The 25,841-nt window shown below is 37.7% G+C and overlaps 1 protein-coding gene and 1 long non-coding RNA gene across 5 annotated transcripts in view; one reads left to right on the top strand and one right to left on the bottom strand.

Annotated features, from left to right (window-relative positions):
* The window catches only part of LOC105270713 (acyl-CoA desaturase), a 316,759-nt gene that overhangs the window by 234,431 nt on the left and 56,487 nt on the right, over window positions 1-25,841 (bottom strand). The window lies entirely within an intron of this gene.
* LOC105270715 (uncharacterized) lies at window positions 3,138-7,898 on the top strand. The gene is made up of 5 exons (XR_892586.1): window positions 3,138-3,221; window positions 3,295-3,468; window positions 3,706-3,921; window positions 7,616-7,715; window positions 7,800-7,898. It is a non-coding gene; the product is annotated as an uncharacterized lncRNA (long non-coding RNA).

Below are 25,841 nucleotides of genomic sequence, written 5' to 3'. Positions count from 1 at the left end.
TATAATATTTCGCGTAGCCGCAAGTGAGTTGGCCTTACCCCCCACCCTCGAGTTATTAGTTAAAAGGCCCGAATTATTTGTTATATTAATATGTTGTGATACGAGTAGAATACAGACAGTCAATTTATAAATCCCCCCGAGTTATTATTGAAAATCCCCTCCCTCTTATTATTTCAGGCCCTCCCATAAATTATAATAAAGTTCCCTTTCATTTTTCAGATTATCGTAACTTCCCCAATATCGTGCCTTCGCCGGGAATTATTATATTTTAATTCCCCGGCCAAGATCACAAGGTACAATATGCTAATTATCCTTCCGACAATAATAATTTGCTGGGTGGCGTGATCCGAACTTAGACAATGATTCGCGATCGGGTATGACTAACAGTTGTACCCCCAATGCTGTCTAGAAATTTTTCAAATCGGTCACGTAAAAATTACCGTAAGTCACGTGAAATTTAAGTGAAACTGGATAATTTTTACGTTACTCGGAATAATTTTTACCGGAACTGTGGTAAGTTTTACAAATCGGTAAGAAATTACGTGACAGTCACGCAAATTTTTCAGAGCAAATAATAAAATTTACTGTTCGGCTCTCATTTTTTCCCAAATTCACCCATAAAAAAAAAAGGAAACGACACTCCAGCCCACGATTACGTGATTAGTGACGTAATTTTTCCGGTGTCTTTCTCTCCGTGTACCCGCAAATATGATTTTTCGCGAATAACTCGAAAACTACGCTAGATGTAGAATAATGCTCGAATAGACCTTGGAGAGTGGAAAATTCGGCGTAAAAAACGTATGAGGCGCTTTATCCCTATTTTCTACCGTTTATCCTCGACAGGTGTTCAAACGTACGACAGGCGAACAGTTGAATGAATTTAGTGGCGATACCGAACACGACCCGGTACCATTTCTCGAAAAAGTTCTTGGCAAAACGGATCAGCTACGAAAACCGGCTGGAATAGAATTCACTCACCTAGATCGTTGTACGTCATATAATTACATGAATACTTCCAACGAAGTTAGTTTCAAGATTACTCTCTCGCTGAGTGGTTTTAAAAATACCATTGATTTGAACAATTCAATTAAACAAGCATTCGACGAATGGAAAGAGACTATTCAATTTTGTCCTCATTGCAACGAGTATGTTAAGTTCACTCGAAAGATGAGAGTACACTCAACTTCTGATATACTTATTGTGCAATTGAATATATTCAACATAAATACAAAAAATATCAAGCAGAAAATGGAGAATTGAAAATTGAAGACGGTGGCAACTTCCGTTTCTGTTGTTAGTAATCAATATTCTGTCAATATTACTATGCTTGATTGTGCTATGAAGTGTGATCACTATACCTGCTGACTGAGAGATATTCCAAATATTTGGGTTAACATAGACGATACAGTTATTTCAAAAAGTCTTTGGCCACGAAATGCAAAAGATGTATATATATTATTTTTGGAGAGAAAAAAATGAAGATCTGGAAATACGAGAACAATCTGAAAAGTCATCCTTCCTTTATGACTATGACACCCTCGATAAAACTGAATGTATATGTCTAAAATTTGTCTCAGGCCCTTTTCGTTGGGTCGACACGTGAGTAATTTTGAGGGAAACTAATCTGAGCAGTTATAGGACCCCTCAAAATGTTGATTATCAAATTCAACCCTGTGAGGACTATTATCATTCATTGTACTATAACGTGTTCCCATGCAAATTATGGAAAGATGTTGTAACGGGATTTTCGGAAATCCCGCACATTAAACTAAATTATGGGTTAAGGTCTCTAAAACTTCTCCCATCTCGACTCTCTCCCGGGAATTACTCGAATCGTCGAAGGGTGTGGGGACTGGGGCCCGAGTGCTTAGGGTGTTAGGAGGCCTGAAGACAGGCAACAGCACAGGGCAGACACGTGGAAACATTCCCAGCTCCCCTACGAGACTTGCTGGCATATGGCATAGGACTCATACTTGCGTATGAGCGCTCCATGTTAGATGGGGTGGGCATTCGAGCGGCTGATCCTTCGAAGGGGTTGTTCGAAGGGATCCATGGCGACGTTCGAATTCGGCGCGCTCCAGGAGAGGCTAATGCCAGGGATATCCTCCCTGCGGCGAGGGCAGCACGTCCCGGCACACGGCAGTTCACCACTGATCTCTATATATAACTGGATAGGGCATAGCGTATAGCCGATACGGGACGAAAGCGTGCTGGATAGGAGCGACATCAGTGCCCCTATCAAAATACCAGCGTACTATTGGAAGTGTTAGTGCGCTTGCGTGACTGAAAAACGAAAGGCAGGGATGGTCATCAATCGAAGAAATGTGACGGCAGCCGTAACCCCAAAGTGTTGTTATTTTTCTGTACGAGTAGTCGATTATATTGTGAAAAATGTCCCATTGCAGTTTTTGCAAAAAACGAAAAGAAAAATATGATCATTTATCTTTCCACGGGTAAGTACAATTTTTTATTTCTTCTATAATAATGGATTTATAATAACCTTTAAGCTGAAAAAAAGGAAAAAAATAAACAACCTAGACTAGCTGGACCAGTTCTATTTTTACTCTGAATTAGGCAGAAAAATCAAAAATCTTGTGAAAAGTGATGTCTGTTTATTCTCTCTGATATCAATTTAATATACTTTTAGTCGAAAGTTTATTCTTCTGTAATTTTTGATAAAAATGGAGAGCTGCTTGTGTGTCGACAGTGTTATTATTGAGAGTGGTATGCTTTCGTCTAGTTTATTTTCCAAAGATATTTTTAAAATTTTCTCAATATCTATTCTATGAATGTGCATACAGATTTCCCACCGATGAATCGATACGTAATCAATGGATTCGCAACTTTGATCAACCAAGTTGGAAACCCTAGTCAAGGGACAGATTGTGTTCTGAACACTTCGAAAAGGAATGTTTTGAATTCAAACCCAACTTCAAAGGTTCTAAAACACGGTTGAAAAAAGGTAGTATTCCAACGATCTTCGGACGAAGTAAGGAAAATGAAGCTATGCATATGGAAAACATCAGCAGTAACCCCAAAAAACGTGAGTTTCATTGACAATTTTGTTTTAATACGGTATTTGTTCAAACAATTCACCTCTTAATCATTCTTCGATTGGCATGTGTTTTCAGGTGTAAAATTATCTAATGATATCACGGCCGACAAGTTTCCTTTGCACAGATCTCCCCTCAGGGAAAATTCTGATAACACTTCGATCAGAGGTTAGACATTAGACCTCCTTCATTCTAAATGAGGAGATACTATAATTAAATTATCACATTCATTTCTTTACAGTACAGGGAATGAAGCCATCTATTCTTACTGCGAAGAACAACGTTCCACTTAACCCAACGTCAACATTGTTAGCAACAACTACAGCTCAAATATCATCGAATTCAACGCAATCAACTTAGTCTCATTCAGCAGAATCAACGAGTCAACCAATTTGTAGACAATTGACACCGGCAGGTATGCTCATTATAATGCAGAATTTCTTTCTTTCAAGCATTGACCTAAATCTAGTTTGTTCAAATATTCTATAGTTTTGCATTCTTTAGTTTTTGAAATATAAAAACAAAATTCCTACTGAAATTTTAGATCGAAGTATTTATCGAATTAAACAAAGAGATAGAAGTCTAATTGGTGTCTCCAATATCCAGTGGCAAAGATGAAGCTATCTGACTAATATAAAAAACAATGTTTCAGGTCTGAATCAAATGTTTCGCGGCATCAATAACGATCATACTTATACAGCAGGCACCGATTCACGGAAAACGTTACCAGAAACGAATCCAGAAAAAACAAACAAAATTGCCAAATTGAACAAATTGACAAAGCAGAAGTATGCACGGGCTTGTCAAAAATTGGAACGCTGTAAGAAGATCATTGAAAGCCTTCGTCAAGTACCTGAACTTCAAAATGGTGCGTATTTACCAGGCCATTTTGGGGAAATTCCGGCTGCACTGATTGAACGCATGACTAAGAATGTAAATACAGGTTCATTAACAAAAACTCAATTTCCGCAAGTCCTGAGATGTTTTGCCTTGACAGTGCATTTTTATTCGCCAATAGCATAAACTACGTGCGTAATACTTTCTGTCGTGCTCTTCCCGAGGCTTCTACTATCCGCAAATGGTACAGTACCATTGATGCTGAGTCCGGTTTTTCGCAAGAAAGTTTTAATTCTCTTAAATTGAAAAGTGAAGAATATAAAAAACAAAAAAAAGTCTTATTTGTGGATTGATGCTAGATGAAATGGGAATTAAAAAAGGTTTCCAAAGATCACGTAATGGCAACATACGGGGATACGTGGATGTTGGTAGCGAGAACCTCAATCGCGGGAGTGGTTGTCAAAGTTCTGATGACTTGCGTGAAGCAACTGACGCATTAGTATTACTGGTAGTACCGTTGAATGATAGCTGGAAGCTACCAATAGCTTATTTTTTTTATTGCGGGGCTCAAGTCAGATGCTGAAGTTCATATAATCAACGACGCTCTTCGGCGACTGAACGAAGTGGGCACAGAAGTAGTAGCTTTAACATTAGATGGTCCGGCAGAGCATTTGGCAACAGTTATAAAATTAGGGGCGTCGCTCGAGATGAATGAAACTTGCGTATCGAGCTTTCCTCATCCTACTACAAATAAACCGGTCAATGTGATAATCGATGCTTGCCACGATTTGAAAAACATTAGAAATGCCCTCGAGCATTACAAAGTTATTGTTGATGGTAGTAGTAGACGCATTGAATGGCTTTATATACAAAAATTATCAGAAATCCAGCAACAAGGAGGACTTCGTCTGGGCAATAAACTCCGTACTCCCCATATTGAATTTAAAAAATCTATTATGAAAGTTTATCTTGCCGCGCAAACATTAAGCTCGACCGTTGCAGATGCGATAGAGTTTTGTTCTAAAGTAGATTGTTTGAAAAGTAAATTTGAAGGATCTGAAGCAACGGTTGAATTCATTCGTCACATTGATTACATTTTTGATTTTTTGAATGTAAGAAATCCATGGGGCACCGGGTATAAGAGCCCATTGAAATCAACCAATGAACAGTTTTGGCGTCCAAAAATATTAGAATCTATCAACTATTTGAGTCAGTTGAAACTGTTGAATAATCAACCTATTTCTTTATGTCCCAGAAAAACTGGATTCTTAGGATTTTATACCGCCGTTCTATCTTGCATTTCAATTTTTGATTCTCACGTCAAATCATCCGAAGCTTCTTTGAAATATCTATTAACTTATAAACTAAGTCAAGATCATTTGGAACTTTTCTTCGCCGCTATTAGAAACCGCAGTGGGTGGTGCCTAACCCTACAGCCTCTCAATTTATATCAGCTTACAAGCGATTATTAGTACGTCACGATGTAAAAGTAAGCAGCGGAAATGCTCAAGTAATGGATAATACAAAAATTCTCAATGTTTCTTCTGGTTCTCGACACAAAATAGCGACAGTTGACCGGTATGATATCAATGTCTTCAGCACAGTAGAAAATTCAAGAGTAGAGAAAAAATATGGTTTAGATGGAAAAACATGCACAGTTGTTGCAGGGAACCACGGAGATTTTGAAGACTATTTGAACTTTGCTTGGGCATTTCCTATTGAAATTAATTAATTCTCGAAACAAGCCATTTCATACGTAGCTGGATTTATTATAAAAAAAGCTACCAAAGGTTTTCAAGTGTGATGATTGCCTTACCAGTTGCAAGACATTCTCTCCTGAAACACTTCTAGATAATGCTTTTGTGATAACCAAAAATCGTGGGGGTTTAATAATGGCTTCAAGCAGCGTTATTAATATTTGCATTAACGTGGATAAATTATTTAGGAAAGCTTGTAACATGAATATGGGGAAACCACCGGTGGAAAAGAATTTCCCAGCAGTTCTAGCTCATAAAAGTATTCAAGAAATTCTTTTATCGAAAATCTCATGTTTTCCGGACCTTGAACAACATTGTCAAGAGACGTTTTCTCTCGATAATTGTACTAGTCATAAAGATGTGCTTTTGAAAAACATCGTTAAGAGTTATATTGAAATTCGTATGTATGCTTTCACAAAAAACGCTGCCATTTCTAGCACAGGAACTAATATAACACATTTCTTAACTCGTCAAATAGTTTGGGCACATCAATAGTGCATAATGTGGTACTATCAATATCTTGTGATATTAGAATATTTATTATTGTACGTTAGTTCTTATTAGAAATCTATTAATTGAAAAGAGACTATTGAACTCATGGGACAAGCCAATAGTACGAGCCAGTTTTGACAGTTGTTAGTTTTAACAATATATTAATTTTTCCAAAGAAGCGATAGTCAAGAGAAATATTATTCTGATCTTGATCTATTTCATCGATAATCGCCACTAGTAATTTATATGCGTCTCGTTTGTTTATTTGTTAAAACTTGTGATTTAGTTTTTAGAGTTTTTCTTTTACTTCAAAGAGTTGCTTGGTAATTTTTAGAACTGAATTTAAATTTGAATATTTGATTTTACTGATACAGTTGTTTGGTTGATTTTTTACACGGCATGTTTGAGGTTGATTTGAGGTTTTTCTGCAAATATTAGTTCTATAATTTGAATATTACACGTGTAAGAAGATTGATATTTTACTGTTACACACATTAAGGTCTTGGATATTTTCTATCATACATATCGATTGCCTAATAACAGAGAAGTGTAAGTGCTAAACTGTGAAAAGTGTTTGAGAATAAGCGAAGCGCATTAATCATTGAAGCAGTAATATTTTTAGCATCGATCATCGATTATTCAAGTAATTAGTAATCACAAACATTTTATTATTGACAATTTGGTTATTCAATAATAAAATGATATTGTTTAGTGATTAACCAATTAATCAGTAATTTCACGAAGAAAGATTGATCATTTTTTTTAGTAGATGATGCCATTAGCCACCAAAAAAATCATCAATCTTCAACGCCAAAATTACGCATTAATTGGTTAATCAGTATAACGAAGATTATTTTATTATAAAACAATTAAATAATCAATAACTAAATATTTGTGATGAATAATTAATTGAATAATCGATAGTTTTTCGAGGACAATTACCGATTGATTGAATAATCACAAACAGAATTATTAAAATGACAAAATACTCAAATAATCGTTAATCTCATTATTGTGATTAATGATTAATACAATAATCATCAACTTCCATGCGGTCTATTAACGATTACTCAAATAATCTATTAATCATTAATGTACTATTGACATTATGCCGATTTTTGCTCCGCCGTTCATTCTCAATTCAGGGTTTTTTTCTTTGAAAATGAGTCGGCTACTCTATTATTAGGCCTTCGATTTGTAACAGGACTATATTTTTTGTTATACACATGTGAGATGATTAATATTTTCTATTATCTATGGACTATTTTCTCATATAATTTTCATTTGTTCTTTTTTCCATTAAATCTATTCAAGAGATTTTTTTCATTCTTCATTTTTTATTTATAATTTCTTATTCCTTCCTGTTTCTTCTGGCATTGGTACGCACACATTGCATTTTCTCATCACAGTCATCGGTGGATAGTTAGAATAGAAATGAAAAACTTTTCTAATGAAAAGAATTTGTGTTTATTTTAGCTTTGCGCGAAGTACTTGAGAACAATTTCCAAAATATTATTTATGACGATACAGTTTCTATGCAGAACTAATTTGAGGAAATTTTGAGCGAAGAAAGAAGGTAAGAGACTATTAGACGATTAATCTACCAATCTTATTTTCTACGCTAACAAGTATATAAATAAAAATGCTATATTTCTTTCAGAGTTGGTGGGATCATCCTCTAGGAAAAAACCTCATCATGGCGCGAGTTCTCAGTTAATTTAATTGCCTTCTTAAATTGTACATATATATTTTTTTTTACCCTTTGCTGAGTGAATTCTACAGTTGTTTCATATAAAATAAAAAGCGACATAAAAGCAATGCACCTTATCAATTCAATTATTGACCTATTTCCATTAGATCCAAGGACAAGTGAAAAGTCTTATACCGTGTACCCATTTTAAAAGTATTAAAAAAGTTATTTTTTGTATTCTTTGAATGTGCACACATAGTTTTTCAATGTTCTTATGAGCCTCCTTGCTTGCTTCAATGTTTGTGTTGTATAAGCAAGGTTTTTGCATTAAATTTAATCTATTTTCTTTGAATTGTGCATACAAAATGATACCGAGAATATTTCCATTGCTTCGATGGTCAAATGACCATCCCCACTACTCATTTCAAACTCACGCATGTGCACAGGAGTTGCATTTCGTTCCGCGGCCCACAACCAGACAGCATTGGCGTAGCTCCACTCCGCCTGAACTTTTTTGGCCTATGCCCTATCCAGTCATATATAGAGATGAGTGCAGTTCACCCAGCCGTAGTCGAGAGTGGGGGTACATCGGCACTACTGCTGACACTGCCCACTCACTCGGCAGAGCCGCTTCGGCTGGCTCCCAGTGCGGACCAATGGCAGCTCTCTCTCGAGCCCTTAGCTGGCTCCCAATGCCCAGCATTGGTCTTCTGCGCTCTCTAGGTGAGGATCATCCTCTCCCCGGGAGCACTCTCTGTGTGAGGGCAATACCCTCCTCGGGTGGTGTTCTCTAGGTGAGGGCCATGTTCTTCCTGGTGATGTTCTCTGGGCGAGAGTCACCCTCTCCTCAGTTAGGCTCTCTACATTTGGGGTTACCCTAGTGGGCCCGTCACGCTCTCGATAGTGTGCTATTGGGTGAGTAATCCCCACGCTCTCGTCCTGCCGGCACTCCCCTATCTTACGTCGCTCTCTCTGCGAGATGTTCTCAGAGGTCGCCCTCAGCGTCCCCGAACCCCGCAAGTATGCTCTCGGTATCCCGAAGCACCATCTGTTCTCTGTATCATTTTTCGGTTTAGATTTCGGTTATTAGAGTCGCGTATCCGTGGACCCTGGCCCTCTCTCCACGACCTAGCATCCTGAGCAACCCAGTTCTTCCCGCTTCCGTTCCATTCGTCATCGGCTTCTAGCTTCTCGCGGGTAGTTTTACGGTAATGAGGTTATCGTTCTAGTTCTAGTGGATTTATGGATTTACGGATTTTGTGTTGTCGCGAGGAGGAGTTCCAACCCCACTCGTCCTGTCCTTTCGTGCTCTTGTTTTTGGATCTTTCGGGATTTTAAGTTTGTTGAGGTCGGCTGACCTCGGGCAAGGCAGGGCACCCCCCCCCCCCCTCCGTGCCTTTGTTTCGGTTCTTTCGGTTTTCGTTAGCTTTTGGCCCATAAAAAGCTAGCTGGCGCCCGCAGTAATTCGGTTGGATTTTAGGATGCGAGCACGGGAACGGCCGAAGGTAATAACTATCACCGATCTTCGGGACGAGATCGGGGAAAAGTGTTACAATGTAAAATTAAGGAAAAAAATCTATTGATTGATAATTGATAGATAATTCATCTTGTTCATTACACTCCTGTTAAAAAAATTGATATGCTTGCAAAAAAAGTGAAATCCTATGAAAAAATCACAAAAAACTAGTGTGAAAAAATATTGCCAAGTGGTGGTTTTATTGTATGATCATATTTTCCCAAAAAATATTCTCAGTTCTATTGACGAAAAAATACGTGAAATGAAAAAGACGCCAAGCATGTCGGTCACAAATCATATTGATTAGAGGGACTTAACATCTGAAGTGACTGAGTCCAGTAATGTAAATGAATGGAAAGGTCGCCATTGGAAATACTAAAAAACAAAAAGCCCTCTACAAATTGGTGGCTTGAGAATACACATAGCTGATACATGTTGTGTTATGCCCATGTGTAAGCTGACTTTTATTCATGTGCGAGCACTCTTAAATGAACGATCTTGACGAAACTAGCACCACTAACGGTAACTAGCTTCGCCAATCGCCAATTCGATTTTCGGAAAAAAGCCCACTTGGCGCGCCCGGTTTTGGTGTAAATCAGTCACACTTGACACCTTCCATCATAACATAATGTGTAATACAGTGTCGAGAAGGAAAACGGTAACTAAACAAGGATATATCTTAGTTGACACTGTGTCCCTCTGTGGCCCTTGATGCGAAATACCGATTGTTACCGATCAATTCATTAGAGAAGAACGCATCACTACTTCATCATTAGATTGCAACATTACTGACCTGGTGTAATCAAAATTCTCACTTGATTCAAATCAATATAATATTCAAATATATTATTTACAGTTAATTTCACGATTGACCGTCCATTCAGGATATTTTACAATCGAATATTTTTGAAGTGACTATGTCACCAAACTTTGAACTAATTTCGGAGAATGTACAATATTTTCCCCGGAATTTGTTGTTGCTTTCTAGACGTTCGATACCCATATATGAACTATTCAATTACCCATATGTTTTTTTTTTGAGGTATACACAGAAGACTAGGCACGCCAAGTGGACTTTTTTCCGAAAATTGGCGGTTAGCGAAACTAGTTACCGTTGGTGGGGCTAGTTTTGTCAAGATCGTTAATTTAAGAGTGCTCGCACATGAGTAGAAGTCAGCTGACACATGGGCATATGAGAACATTTATCAGTTATGTGTATTCTCAAGCCGCCAATTTGGAGAGGGCTTTTTCTTCTTTAGCGTTTCCAATGGCGACCTTTCCATTCATTTACATTAATGGACTCAGTCACTTGAGATGTTAAGTTCCTCTAATCAGTATGATTTGTGAACGACATGCTGGGCGTCTTTTTCATTTCACGTGTTTTTTTGTGAATAAAACTGAGAATATTTTTTAGAAAAATATGATCATACAATAAAACCTCCACTTGGCAAAATGTTTTCACAAAAGTTTTTTTACAATTTTTTCCTAGTCTCGTAAACTTTGTATTTACTGATCTATATAGAGTACACTGAGATGAACATTTTCAAAAATAAATGAAATCGGTTCCTTAATTTGTCAGATATTTATCGAAAAATTTTCAAAAGCCATCATCGATATTTCGATAACTGCGCCAATTGGACTGGAATTTAGCGCAGATCGAATTCATATTAAGACCTGTGAACTATCAAAATTTTAGATGTTTGGGAATTCATTTACCCGTTTGATCTGTTCCATCTGTAGAAATTAACCATTAGTTTACCATCTGCACACACACATAAATTTTCACCTCGATTTTTTGTTGATCGAAATTCATTCGCCCTCTATTTTATCCCGTCACTCCGTTCTCCTTAATTTTTTTCTAGTTTTTGTTAGCCAAGTATAAAATATTGTGATTGATTGAAAAAATATCGTGCCGCGCAATTCCTTGTACAATTTATTGTCGTATTTAAAAGTGCTTTTAGTTTTTCGCTCACAATTTTCGAAGGTTCTTTTCACACCAATTGAAATTCAAATGCGACATGTTGCGCGATTTAAATCTATTTCATCGCATACCATGTCATAATATTTTTATTTCAAGTGTATTTTGATGAAGTGTGTAATGAAATATAATTTTTTCCAGCAGATAGGCATTTCAGAATATGTTCTATTGTACACGCCGAAAACGCTATACTGACAAGACGAGATTTAGAATGTAATCTACGGCATTCTTCATCGCGTATATTACCGGTTGGAAAACGTAAATTACGGGCTCAAAGCACGTAAATCACACCCAGAAATGCCGTAAATTACGATTTTTATATCGCAAATTACGAGGTCGATCTCGTCAATTACGATTTTTATATCGTAAATTACGAGGTCCATTTCGTCAATTACGATTCCCAACTCATAAATTATGAGGACCCATATGGTGAATTACCAGTGTGGTCCTCGTAAATTTGTAACAGGAGGACCGTAATTTTCCTTCCACGTCAATGGCAGTTCTAAATGTAATCGGAAATCCTAGCCAAACCGCCATAGGGCTCATGTATTCGAAAATTAATTCTATTGCTCACAGATATCCGCCTCACATTTGTAATTTTATATTTAAACTGGGCGTTAGAAAATTAAGTCGATATTAAGGTCACAGGCGCCGAATTATCGATTAACCGAGAACTCACTCTTACCCTCGCCAGAGGCGCATCAAGGAGGTCCGAGGCCCCTGGCGGAAGCAATCTTGAGGCCCTCTAATTATAAAATAGGTGACAGAAAGAACTAAAAAAGTCGAACGTAAATATTTTTATTTTCAAAACAACAAAAAGACTCGTTTTCATAAAGTAGAATAAACGTCAATCGCATAACAGATTGCCTAATAAAACTGCCTATCTCTTTTCTAATGAAAAAATTAAATGAATTTTTTCCTCGATTTCTCTCTAGAAAAATCCTCAATAATCTTTGGAGTGCTAATCTCATTCAAAATGTTCTGCTCAATATATAATAAGGCCACACTGTTCAGCCTGTCTTCTGACATGGTACTTCTCAAGTAATTTTTCACTCGTTTCAATACGGAAAAAGATCGTTCTCCCAATGCATTGCTGATAGGAATGGTAAGGAAGATTCTTAAAATAATTTCTATATTGGGAAACGTTGATGCCATATCTTTGGCAGCCTGATACTTGTACGGCAGTCCTGCATTCATCTGCATTGTTTTCTCTGTTCAAAAAGAGGAGAAATTGCTCCAATTCATCATGCAGATGAATAACATCTATGTCATCCTTGTAAATTTCTATCAGCTTTTCTATGCAATCCCTACGCTCTGAACTCAGCAGATCCAAATCAAAGAAAACACGGAAGTTCTCTACAGTTTCACGGTATACATGCCCTCTGCGAACAACTTCAGCTATCAGATTATCACAAATTACATTGAATGAATCGAAAATGAATTTTTCTCGTGATGTGAATGATTGGCCTTCATTTTGATTCCCGTTCTGGTCCTCGTCAGGAAAAGCTTTCCTTTTCCGAGGTCTACCAATTTGACTCTGCTCTTCAAAAGATAATGAAGTCATCTTACTCGCTTCTTCCTCAACCATTGAAAATTCATCACGAAATCGTATTATGAAATGCTCCAGTGACTTCAAGAGATGCGATCCTTTAAATACCGAACACTGGATGGACTGGACTGACTTACTAGCGGCATTAACCCTTTGTAGAAGCGTGTCCCAGATGACAATCATAAGTGCGGTTCCATAGGTATTCATTCTCTTCAGCAAATATTTCGCTTCCACTATTGTAATTTTCTTCTTTGAATTAGAACTGCACATGTTCGACAAAGCTTCTTTGATGTAATTGTAACCATGTCTCAATGCACATATGGCATCAGTTCTAGCTGACCACCTCGTGTCCGATAACTTTTTCACTGTTATCACCTTTTCACCCTTTTTGAGATATTGACACAAAATATTCCAAGACGATCTTCTATACAAAGTACACATTGATGACACATGCTCTTTCGACAACTCATGATCTGACAGCGTTATGATGATTGTTTTCCCATTTTTGAAGTCACTGATAAGTTTTGATGTCGACTTGGAAAATAATTTACATGGCCAACAATATACACATTGACTGGTTTCAGAGAAAACGAGCCAATCTCTTTTTTCCTTGAGACCATTTGATTTAAAACGATAGAAATGATCATTCGTTAATCCTCGGAAATAAACTTGTTCTCGATCCTCGTAAACTGATTTTAGGTTCTCCATGTTTCCAATATTCTTGGGTTTATTCATGATAATGTGATCAATCTGTCCATCAGATAAAACAATAGGCCAACGAGCAATGTCATCGTTGATGAGGGGCTCATCTCCAGTGATCTGTCTCCTCTCATCACTAGTTTTGTTGCGATTTTCGTCCCCACCGAATTTTCATCACACAGCTTCTTTTCATACACCACAGGCTTAAATTCAGTGTTTTCATTCTCAACGTCTGGAGCAAGCTGATCGGCAATACGATCACATGAAGTGGAGGAAGATGGGGATGCCTCACTGAGTTTCTCAACAACGACAAACTTTTCTAAGGCATTTCTTTGGTTTTCAATACCCGTTTGGATTTTTTTTTGCTTTTCCTCGTTTTTCTGCTCCAGATTGATACTTCCTCATTTTGATTACTAAAAAACATTGATTTTTCAATGATTGTGTGGTTACTTTGTCAGGGGACAAATACGGTCACTTCACGTTTTATATATGAAAGCATGTACTTACCATTAAAATCCAAATTAAAAATGCACTATTTAAAGTACCAAATATTTAAAACATCGAATAGCCATTGATTTCGTAGTTATGAACGAGAGGAGTTGCATTGAGCGTGTCACTTCACATACTGATCCAGGCCTAGACTAGCTGACATTAGCTGTGAGATGTTTTCTTTACACCGGCCGACCGGCCGGCGTCCCAAATCAAAACATTCGTTTCCGAGAACAGATAAAGAAAGAATAAATAGAATTTGATTTCGGTTTCACGTAGAATTGGTCCAAAATCGATTCATCTTGTCACTTTCATTCATCAAATCGACTAATAATTTTTTTTTTTTCGAAAAATAATTAGTCGATTTTTTTTCAACCACTAAAACTCGGGGCCCCCCTCGAGCTCTGGGCTCCTGGCGGCCGCCAGGTCCGCCACCCCCATGATCCGCCTCTGACCCTGGCGGTACATGTGTGTGCATACCGATTGTATTTCGTAGTATTAAGCAATTTACATCTAATCTTTTGGTACTGTATGTGGAAAGAGTCGGTTTCCGAGGAACTATTATATTCGAAGGTTTTGTCGACATTGATTGTGAGTAATTATTTATTTATCATTCTTGGCCTTATTTTCCTTTCTCTCTCTGTCTGTGTCATTCTCTTGGGTTTTCCAACTTCCACCTCTGAGATATCCTGAGCTAAGGCCATCGTTGTTAATTGTAAAATTAACTGGCGCCCAATTTAATTTATTATTACTGTCGAAGTGAATTATTAACTTGCGAAAGGATTTCTGTGGAGCCCTGACAGCCCTTGACCCAGGCCGCGTCAGGTAAAGGCCTTCTGTCGTTACGTTTTCCTGTCGAATTTCAATTATTTGATTGTCGAGGTTATTTATTTAATTGAGTTCCTATCGTCGAAATAAAAAGGCCTGTCTCAAATTACGAGGTCCAACCCCGTAATTGACGCCCCTTTCTGGTCATTTACGACATCATAATCATGTAAAATCTGTAATCGTAAATGCAAGGACGCATATAAGAAAAACTTTTTTGGGCAACATCAAATTTTCAAGTTTGAGGATATTTTGGGTTAGCCGAACATTACTTTTAATGACTTTTTTTCCAAAATTTTTCCAAAAGGATTTTTGAAGTTACAAGAATATTGAAAATTCAGGAGTTTTGATAAATTTAGGCAATTTCACGGCAGGAAGATAGAGATATTTCCCGAATTGTCAAACATTTTTTAATTCTTTACAGTGTCTTTCCACGCTCGAGATTTGTGATTTGCCGGTAACCCTTTCGGTTATTGTCGGTGTTTGTTCACGTCCTCTCGAGGCTTTTCCCCTCTCAATAGCTTTTACCGTAGTAGTGGACACGCCTGATTCTCGTGGTAACCATGGATTCCTTCTCTATCCAAATTTTGACTTAACAATCTACTAGTTGTTTTATATATTATTACTAATTCGAAATTTTAACTTTAATATTTTTCACTTATTTCAAGTTATCTTAAGTATTCTGACTCGTATTTTTATGATGCCACTTGTCGTTGGGGAATTTGTTTGTTAAAATATTTGTTTATATATAAACAAATACTTTCTCTTTCTCGTATACCCTTTCGGGTCTTTAGGATTTGTTCCGTTCCCAACCCCCAATCCCCTGTACCGCATTGGCTGAAAGTGAGGGAAAAATCTCATTCGAGTAGAAAAACAGACCCTGCTACAGTGGTCTTTTTGACAGGACTACCGCTCGATAGTGAAACGGTGCAACTAGAGCGTTATAAATTTTGATGGCCGATGGCCGAGATCGAACCCGGATCATTGGTATGCTAGTCGAGCTCTCCAGCCGCATGGCCACTACCGTCGGTTCATTTTTGTTTTGCGACGTAACTTCCGGAGGTTCACGAAACTCGTAAGTTTCGGTAATTCACGGAACCCTCCGTCCATTAGCCCGCCCTCTGGCAGCATAATCCCAACAGAAAAAATCAAAAATCAAAATTTTTAGGCGCCAGGTCAATTCATACCAACAGATTTAAAATAATCGGAAGCTGAAAGGCGATGCAACTGGGATTGACAAAAAAAAATAAATAAAATAGTAAATTATCGTGAAGAACAATTTTTAATTAATAAAAAAAATCAGTTTCTATACATAAGTAAATAAGTCCCCTTAAATCAACTAAGCGTTACTGCACACAATGTCATTTTTCAAAGTCACTGTCGTCTAAATAGAAACAATTAAATATTTTCTGAAGTCTAATAACAAAAAAAATTTTTAAAATAAGTAATTGTAAAATGATCAAATAAGTGGAGAATAATTAAATATAGAACAACTGAGTCACGAGACTCAAATTGCGAATGACAGAAAAGAAATCATAAATTAATTAAAACAACTGTGTTAGGAAACTCAATTGCTAAAGTCGGAAAAGTCACAAAGTTTTATCAGAAATAGTTTTCAAGAAATTATCACATAAGTTCAATGACTCGAAACAGTAACGCGAAAATCGATAAGTCTACGTGACCTCGAACACTCAAAATATACAGAATAAATACAGACAGAGACACATTCTCACAAAGTCACGAGACCTTCAGATTAAATAAAATCTAAATACAATTCAATGGCGAGGTCTCACAGTTTATCGCGACGTAAATTATGAACCAGAAGTCGCGAAACTTTCAAAGTCAATATAACAAAAAATCATTGATATAAAAAAATTCAAATAACATATTCGAGAGGGAGAAAGTCACAAAATTCACTGATTCGACTGGCCAGAGATCCCTGATAAAATAATTAATTTAACAGTCCTACAGTACTCGGGTGTACGAAACACCACCCACAACAAATTAGATCTCTGCCCACTGAAAAAAATGAATCACAAACAAAATAAGACGGCCACCACGCTCATCCAAATCCTCTCAGGTATCCACAGAGTAACGAAACTTCTTCGAAGTCACAAATATCCAATGAATGGCTGTAATGGCGTCCTGTAATCCTCAGCGGCGTCCTTGATGATTAAGTCTGTCGTAGATCCGCCCTGAGTAACCACCAAATGGAAATATCGGCCGAAAGCACGTGAACGCGAGGCAACAAGTAGTGAACGCGGCGAAACTAGTGATTGGTGATGATAACGTCATCATTTGCCAATCCAAAACAAATAGACATGCACAATCGGTGTGAATAATTATTCACGCATGCGCCATCCAAATCAGCGAGGCTTCACAGTAATTTTCTTGTTTATCATTAATGAGAATAATAAAATCCAAAACCATTTCCACCTTCAAAACAAACCAACAAGAATAGTAACTCTCCATAATTTAGTTTAATCCTATTTTTCATTAATCGTCCATCAACCTCGTGCTCAGCAACTGCGTCACTTCCGATGTTAGAATGACTGCATTGTGACTCCATTATCGGCCCAATCCAAAATTCAATTATCATCAAAGTTTGAAGAGTCCGATGACATCTCTAGGCATCCTGTGGATCCTCGGCGATGTCCTCAGATTGGACCGCGGTAGCGCACAGTTTAACTTCAAAATTTAAACAAAACAAAATCAAAAACATATTCTCCTCTCTTCTCATTATTTCTCGCCATTGAAGGTGACTTCCCGTGTGGTGGAAGTCTCTAAAATCATGTGAAACGGTCGAGAACCAGTAGCTGGTAAAAATACCACCTTACAGTTTATAATTTCGTAACTTAATTTATTTTCTTTGTTATCGAGAACAGCGTGATCTTTAGTGTCCAGAGTAAGTCGAGGATTTTCAGGCAATTTGTTTTTCTCTTTTGATTTCGATTATATGAAATGATTTCGTCACCTCGCAATATTCGGATTTATTGAATTAATTGAAACCCAGCCGCCTCCACGATTATTATACTGAATGATCGACAACTGCCTTGATTGTTATTCGTTTATTTAGATTTCCGACCAATTTATCAAAAACGTCCTGGCACCTAACATTTGTCGTTTTTGGTTTGGTAGCCGAAGGCTGCGTATTTTCATTGCTTCATCGGCAGGGTTGGAAATACGTGACAGTGTATAGATATAGTGTGCCCTCGGAAGAGAGGTTCTCTGCGCGGAGATTGATTTAGGAGTGAAATTGAAAAATCGCGTTTGACTTCAAAAATATAGGGGATGGATGAAAATATTCCAGATGAACTTTATTTCGTATTTAAAGATAAAAATTATGGAGAAAACAAATAAATTTTTCGTAGATCGGATTAAAACGTATCCTTTCGATTTCATAATGAATTTTTAGATTTAATTTCATCGTTATGAAAATATGACTCAGATTTTTTAATATTTTTTACCATCATTTGAAATTGAAAAATGGCAATGTGGGGTTCGGTATACGTTGGGAAGGATTAATAATATCCGAAAAATCGACTTAACGTCTAGAAAATGAGATGGATTTATTCAGGTTGTCTTAGCGATGTTTACACCATGAGAGCCGTAACGTAAGTCTCAGTTTAAGTAGAGTTTCACCGATTAGAATTTGTGAAATATCAACGGCTCAACAGTATTAGAACTAAACAAAAACATAGAATATGTATCGTGGGAGGGAATGGAGAAAAAAAACAAATCGATTGACTGTTTGGTTTACGCCATATAATTCTCGAAAATCCATAAATTTATATAATTGTAAATAATTAATATGGAAAATATATGGTTATGTTTTAGCTATCCATGTGCAATGCAATCAATCATGTGCGACTATATACCGTGAAAAGATTCTAAAGTGGCCCGTTTTACAGTGGATCAACTTTTTGCAGAGCCTATCGCAATACAACAACCTTAAGTTCAACTTCGGCAAGAATCGAAAACATTCGGATGATTCATGATCATCACCAACCAATCAGATTGAGAAATTTTGTAGTGCTGTTCCATAAATTTTATGGCGCCACATACGATTAATTGTCGAATGTATTAGCAAAATTTGCAATAATAGCAATTTTTAGTTCTGAACCAAAAAAATACTGTTATCCTAGCATTTTGCACTACAATTCTCGTGCTCGGCACAGTGGTTGTTTTTGAACTTTTCTCTCAATGTAGTAATTCCACTCTAGATAGTTTTAGCAGTGTACTGGATTCAACGAGCCGTTCATAGGGTCATAACAGAACGCGATTCTGCATGTCCCCACGTATGGAATACATCGATATGTAAGACAGAAGTATTTCATTTTATAGATTTGCTAATTTTGATTTCAATATTGACGATTGTCCTGAAATACTCGATAATGTACTTCTCTTGTCTTCGTTGTTCATTTGATTCAGCACGTTCAGAATTTGAGGTTACCATTACGAGCTCTCGAAGAAAAATATGAAAAAATTTCGACCGATAGAAAAGATCGAGAATCCAACCACAAGCTTAATATTGACGAAAATTACTCCAAATACTAGCACATGGAGTACCAACGACAGAAAAAGTTCAAATCGCAGAATTTACTGGTACCACCAAAGTCTTTTTACGTTAAAACGATAAGAGACTCACGAATGAAAGGCACTTGTAGTGAGTTTCATGTCAGAGATTTAGATGTGCAAATCTTTCCTTTAAGAGATAGTCCTTCTAAATACTTGAAATTGCCTAACATTATTCAATCAAGTCAATCATACGTTAGAGAAAAATGATCAAATATTAGTTCTACTATAATTAATAGCTGTCTACGGAGACGGATGGAATCAAACTGCCCCAACAAAATAGTGTTGCCCCTCATCGATGACTTAGAAGTGAATCATGCTTTGAGTCCACATACAGGTATTAATGCGAAAGGAGCAGTTCGCTGTTGAATCGCTGCTATTCCGGCAGAGAACAGTTCAATGTTAGAGAATACTTCATTTTTTCAAATTTATAACAGTTTAGATGAATTTAAATTTGATACAGAAATAACCATCAAAGTTGTTGGGCGCTTCATTCAAATTAATTTTACATTAGCGCCAATTATCGGAGATAATGCTGCACTCCACAAGTCCTTCAGTCTCTCCAGATTCAGTTGAAAGTATTCCGGTCAATTCTGTAGGTCCGAGAAGAAAATTATACACTATCAAGCTAGCGAAGATCCAGAAACGTTGCGAACCATTCAGAACGATATGCCTGATTTATGTGTTCTGAGTCATGGGATAATTAGCAAATCGTTATTCAACCGAATCAAAAACTGTAATTTTGTAACTAATCCCGTTAGGGAGGTAATGCACGATTTGTTGGACTGTATTGCACTTTACGATATGGCTAGAATTTTCAATGGATTGATTAATGTTAATAAATTATTACAATAGCAGACTTGAATCGGCACATTAGCCTTTTTCAAGTTTGGGAAGGCCGCAAAGTACAGGAGCTTACCTTCCGTCAGAATCAAGGCATTAAAAGATGGATATCTCATATTTTGTACTTCAGAAATGCTTTGTTTGATGGAGTTCTTAGGTCACATTATTGGCTGTATGACACCAGCGAATAATCGAACCTGGGCTTTTTCTATTAAAGTTGCCACCTATTTTGTATATTCAGAACAGACCGATAGTTAAATAGAGAGAGGTTAGATTAAAGAAACATATTTCAGAGCTTAATATGGTCAATATTGGCATGCCCAGTAGGGCATCGGCCAAGGAAAAGTTTTAAATCTGAATGTCAATCTCTATCGCGAACCCAGATGTGAGCAATCTCAGCTAGGCTTGCAGCTGTAGCCATAAAATTATTAAGATTCGAATTATAAGGAACCCAACGTTATTGAAATGGTTGCGGTATATTCGTGCACTGAGGTGACATAGGGAGATGTTGCATGCACGTTGCTGAAATGAGAGGGCAAAATGGTTGGAATTTTTATGCAAATGTTTACACATCTTCGTTTTGATTAAAAAAATGATAGTAATATGATGGTTTAGATTCGACATTCATCGGTGGAAACGAAAGTGGGATGCTTGTAAACTTGAGAGGAAAAAATTTCGTCGTTAATAATTCTTCAAATTTTCATCACCACCAATATTTCCACTCATTTGTTTAAGGTTGTTGTCGCGAGAGAGTCAAGCTTAAAATTTACTACGCTCCGGGTGGATCTTCCGCTAAGCGGAGAATGCGAGTTAGAATATAAACTTTTGCGGGTGTACAGTTTCACTCGACTCACGCACACAAGAATCAACCATGCATGGATACATGTACCACAGCTAACGCTAAATGGTGCCGATCGTGGCAACCGCGCGCAGTGTGTCTCTGTTTTCATGTCTCTCTCTTTCTCACTCAATATATTTATTTTATTTATGAATCTTCCCTTTGATTCGTCATTGACTATTCCAAATAGATTCGCGCTACTCGAGCAAAAAGCGTTGTTGTCGCGTCGCGCGCAACAAACCCATGCGCTCCGCCCACTGGGAGAAATAATGCTACTTTGAAAATTTATTACTCTACTACGAAACTGACGATCACTTCCTTTTTTCTTCAGTATATTGGTGGTCACTATTTCTACGTTCTGTGTTAATTTCATCAAAAAATGTCGATTGGCTTTTTTTTTTTTTAATAAAAACGGTGAAATGCATTTGAACCCATGTTAATTCAAAAAATCATATCTCAGCTCAGAAACTGCCGATTGGTTTTTTGTTGTGCTCATTTTGGAGGGAATTTTAAGAGCTATCTATAGCGAAAATTTAAAGAAAATCTGTCGAAAAACGGGTTTACACGACGACAACCTTAAGTCACACAAGCTGGTATAAAAGATTTCAAATTTTCCTTGCTTAGGGGAGAAGAAATGTTTCTTGAATATGAAATCTCGACAAGAGGTAGAGGGGGATATTTATATTTTAAAAAAATGGTAGCAGTAATGAAAATTGAACAACTCAATATTCTATGTCTCAGGTTCACGATCATCCCATTTTCAATTTCATCGTTAACTGTTAACGTTAACGTTAATTTCAACCGCCATACTACCTTTATTTCTTATTCTGAAAAAAAGCCTGAATACGGGAAATCCACATTCTCAGGCGGATTTTTCAGGGAACAAAGTGTAGACCGATATGCATTGGTATCTAGATAAATTATGCGTTAAACATGTTATATGAATGTGTTCGTTCCGGATCGGTAAGTACTTGTGTGATAGCCGGTATCATATCCCTCTACCGTCTACACTTTCATTAATTAATAATAATATTAATACTAAAAGTAGATCATGTTTTTTTCGTTATGATTTTTTCTTCATTGATTTCAACCCGGAATAATTAACACATGTTATTTTTACATTTTTCAGTTAAGGCTCGGATCCTATTAAAAAAAGCAGAGCACTGTCATGGCGCTCACCACAAGTGTCATGGCCCAATGCTCATGGGGCACTGCGCATTTATTCAGGGTGAATCCACACGAGCAGTTCCATGACAATTGACATGGAGAATTGCATCAACGGCGCGGCCGCTTGCGGCCGCGGCGGCGCTAGTAGGAGAAGTTTTTCACCGAATGGCGATTTTACGCCCTCCGACTTTGCGGTCAAAGCAGGAAGCTTGATCTCAAAGCTCAAGCCTATCGGTACTGGCGGAAATCACTAGAAACCAGGGTGACATTGAACAGTGGGGCTTGAGAGGGCCCCCAAAAGATTTTTCATATGTTTTCTATGTTAAATGAAAAATTTATGGGGTAATTCCGTTTTTACTGGGGCTGAGAGAGCTTTATCTCCAAGGGACAAAAAAAATCGTTTGCAAATTTATGTTTGAATAGTAGAGAATTGTCTGAAACATCCAACTGGAGCCTTCTCTCGGAAACATTTTTTTCTAACTATAGTTGACATGCTTCATTGTTATTAACAAACATAAAAATTGTTAAAAAAGAGGGGGAAAAATTGTTTTGCAAATTTAGACTCAATCGACCCAGGATAATGTAAAACGCCAAAATGTATTCATCCATCCAAAACTTTTTTTTGGAACGGCTTCATCTTTCTTAACAAATTCGGAATTTATTTAACAAATTGTAAAACTTTGTCGGTTCTCTTTTTGTTGACAAGTATTATTAAACAAATGGGGGGAAAACTGTTTTGCAAACGATGACATAGAATAGTGTAAAACGTCGAGATTGATTGGTTCCTCAGAACATTTTTTATTCAACGTCTTTCTTTTTGTGAAGAAATGCGAAATTCATTAAACAATTAGGAGAAAAATCATCGCGCAAATTCATGGTCAAACGATTGAGATTCGCCTGAAACGTGCAGATTTGTTGATTCCTTATGGAACCTTTTTTTTAAACAGCGTCATCTTAACAAATTAAAAAATCCGTAAAAAATTAGGGGAAAAATTGTGTTACATTAAATTTCAATGTAAATTAGCCCCAACTAACTGAGAATAGTGTCGAACATCGAGATTTGTTGCTCCCTTGGAGCTATAAATTTCAACCCTATTATTCCAACGTCAATATCCGATTTCCAAGAGGGTCGCAAGGGGCCAAAGAAAAGTCTCTACACCTATATATGATAATTATGTAATTATGTAATTATGTAGAATTTTATAGGCGCAGATCGTCTCAGAATCACCCCTGAGTCTTTCTGTACCTGTCAAATTGAACCACATTTTCCGAACCGTTACTACCTCAACCCCAACCTGGACGGAGGGAGGTAAAAAAAATGTATCTACAGATATTAATCGATTCAAGCGATGATTAGATGGAGTGGTGAGGCCAAATGAGTGTATTAGAAAAAAAAGAGGATAAGAGGTTTAACTGAGTGCAGTAGAAAAAAATTGGGGATCGCAGGTAGAATGACCGTGGCAGTTTGAAATGGGGGTTGACGGCTGGATGACTTTGTTAGGATCAAATGGAAGTGATGGTGGAATGAATGCCTGGAAGAAACTGAGTGGTTGACGGTGGACTGAGTTTGTCAGGGCAAAATGGGGGTTAATGATGGGCTCACTGCATGGGGAAAACTGAGAGGTTGATGGTGAAATGATTGCAATGGGAAAAAGTTGGGGCTGGAGGGTTGGATGAGTGTGTCAGGGGGTTGTGGGCGTGTGTCATGAGGGTTGATGTTGAGAAGCGTGCATGGAAAAAAATGGGGGATTGAGGGCGGAATGAGTGAGTCGGGCATAAATGGGAATTGATGGTCGAATTAGTGCATGGGAGAAATGGAGGAGTTGAGGATGGAATAAATTCATTGAGAAAAAGTGTGATTTTGAGGGTGAGACGAACGAAGTGAGTCCATAAGGAAAAATGAAGAATTGAATATGGAATGAGTGTGTCAGGATGTAGTGGGGTTCAATGGTGGGATGAGCGAGTGGGAAACAATGAAGGATCGCGGGTAGGATGAGTGTGTTTGGGTGAAATGGGGCTGTTGCTAAGATCAGTTTGTCAGGGTAAACTGGGGTTTGTTTGTTCAAGGTGGAATGAGTGGGTCGGGGTGAAGTGAGGGTTAACCATGGGATAAATGCATGACAAAAAATAACGATTTTAAAACAATTCAACCCCATTTTTCTAGCCTCACTCCCCCCATTTTCAAGATAACCGACAGGGTCATAAAAAACGGTCTCTACCAATACATGTAGATCATCTTAGGATTTGATTCTGAGTTCCTATCAATCATTTTGACCCCATTCTTGCACCCTCATCAACCCATTTCTAAAATAGCCGACGGGATCATAGAAAATGTCTGTACATGTAAATCGATTCGGAGAATGATTCTGAGTCTATTGGTACCTATAAATTTCAAACCCGTTAATACACCCTCACTACCTGATTTGCAAGATGATGACGCGGTCAATGAAAAATTTCTCTACAAGTGTATGTAGATCGACCCAGGGGGTGATTCTGAGTTGATCGGTACCTGTAAATTTTTTTTTGAATAGCAATTTTACGTTTTTCCCGCTTGTGATCAGAGTAAACCGCTTTAGTCCCGCAATAACTCTTACAGTAATTATGGAAATACCAGCCAACCAGAGTGATATATCAAAGTGCAGTTGCGAACGGGCCTCGCTTTTTTTGCCTTCCATTTTGTACTGATATTTTCGAGTTATCTCACCAAATAAACCTATATGTAAATGGGGATGGTGTTAAGGAGGACGTATGGAGGACGTATATAAAGCAGAGTTTTTACACCGAAGGATGTTCCTGGATAGGGAAACAGCGTTTTCCATCATATTTGCAGGAGAAATTAGATTTTCCTCTTTAAGTCAACCTCAATCCGTTATATTTTCCCATGCACTCATACCATTATCAATGCCCATTTGAGCCTGACACACTCATGGAAACCTCAACCCTTCATTTTCCCCATAAACTCTTCTCACCATCAACCGCTATTTGACCCTGATACCCTTATCCCACCATTAACCCACATTTCACCCTGATATACTCAGCCCACTCTCAAACTCTCATTGTTTCCCAATGCATTCACTCCACCCTCAATCACCTCACCCTGACACATTCATGCCAGCCTCAGCTCATCATTTTTCCTATGCACTTATCCCACCATCAAACCCCACTTGACCCCAACACACTAATCCCACTCTCAAGCTCCCATTTTTCCTATGCACCCATCCCAACATCAACGGTAATTTTTTCACAATTCATTTTTCCCAATGTCAATACTTCATTTTTCACATGCACTCAACCCACAATCTTCCCTCCCGCCCTATTTCACCCTGACCCACTCATTCCATTCTAAAACGGTCCCAGCATCAAGCCTCCATTTCACCCGGAGTCGTTCAACCCAGACCCTTCGTTTTTTTTTCGTTTTTGTCCGTTGCCTGGTGTAGTGGTTAAGGCCCGGATGGAGGGAATTTTTTCTCGACAGGCGATTTTACGCCCTCCCAATTCGCGGTCAAGACCCGAACCTTGATCTCAAGCGATGC

The sequence above is a fragment of the Fopius arisanus genome, unplaced genomic scaffold, assembly GCF_000806365.1.
Source record: "Fopius arisanus strain USDA-PBARC FA_bdor unplaced genomic scaffold, ASM80636v1 scaffold00093, whole genome shotgun sequence".
In the NCBI taxonomy this organism is placed as follows: Eukaryota; Metazoa; Arthropoda; class Insecta; order Hymenoptera; family Braconidae; genus Fopius; species Fopius arisanus.
This window is presented reverse-complemented; position numbering and strand designations above follow the sequence as displayed.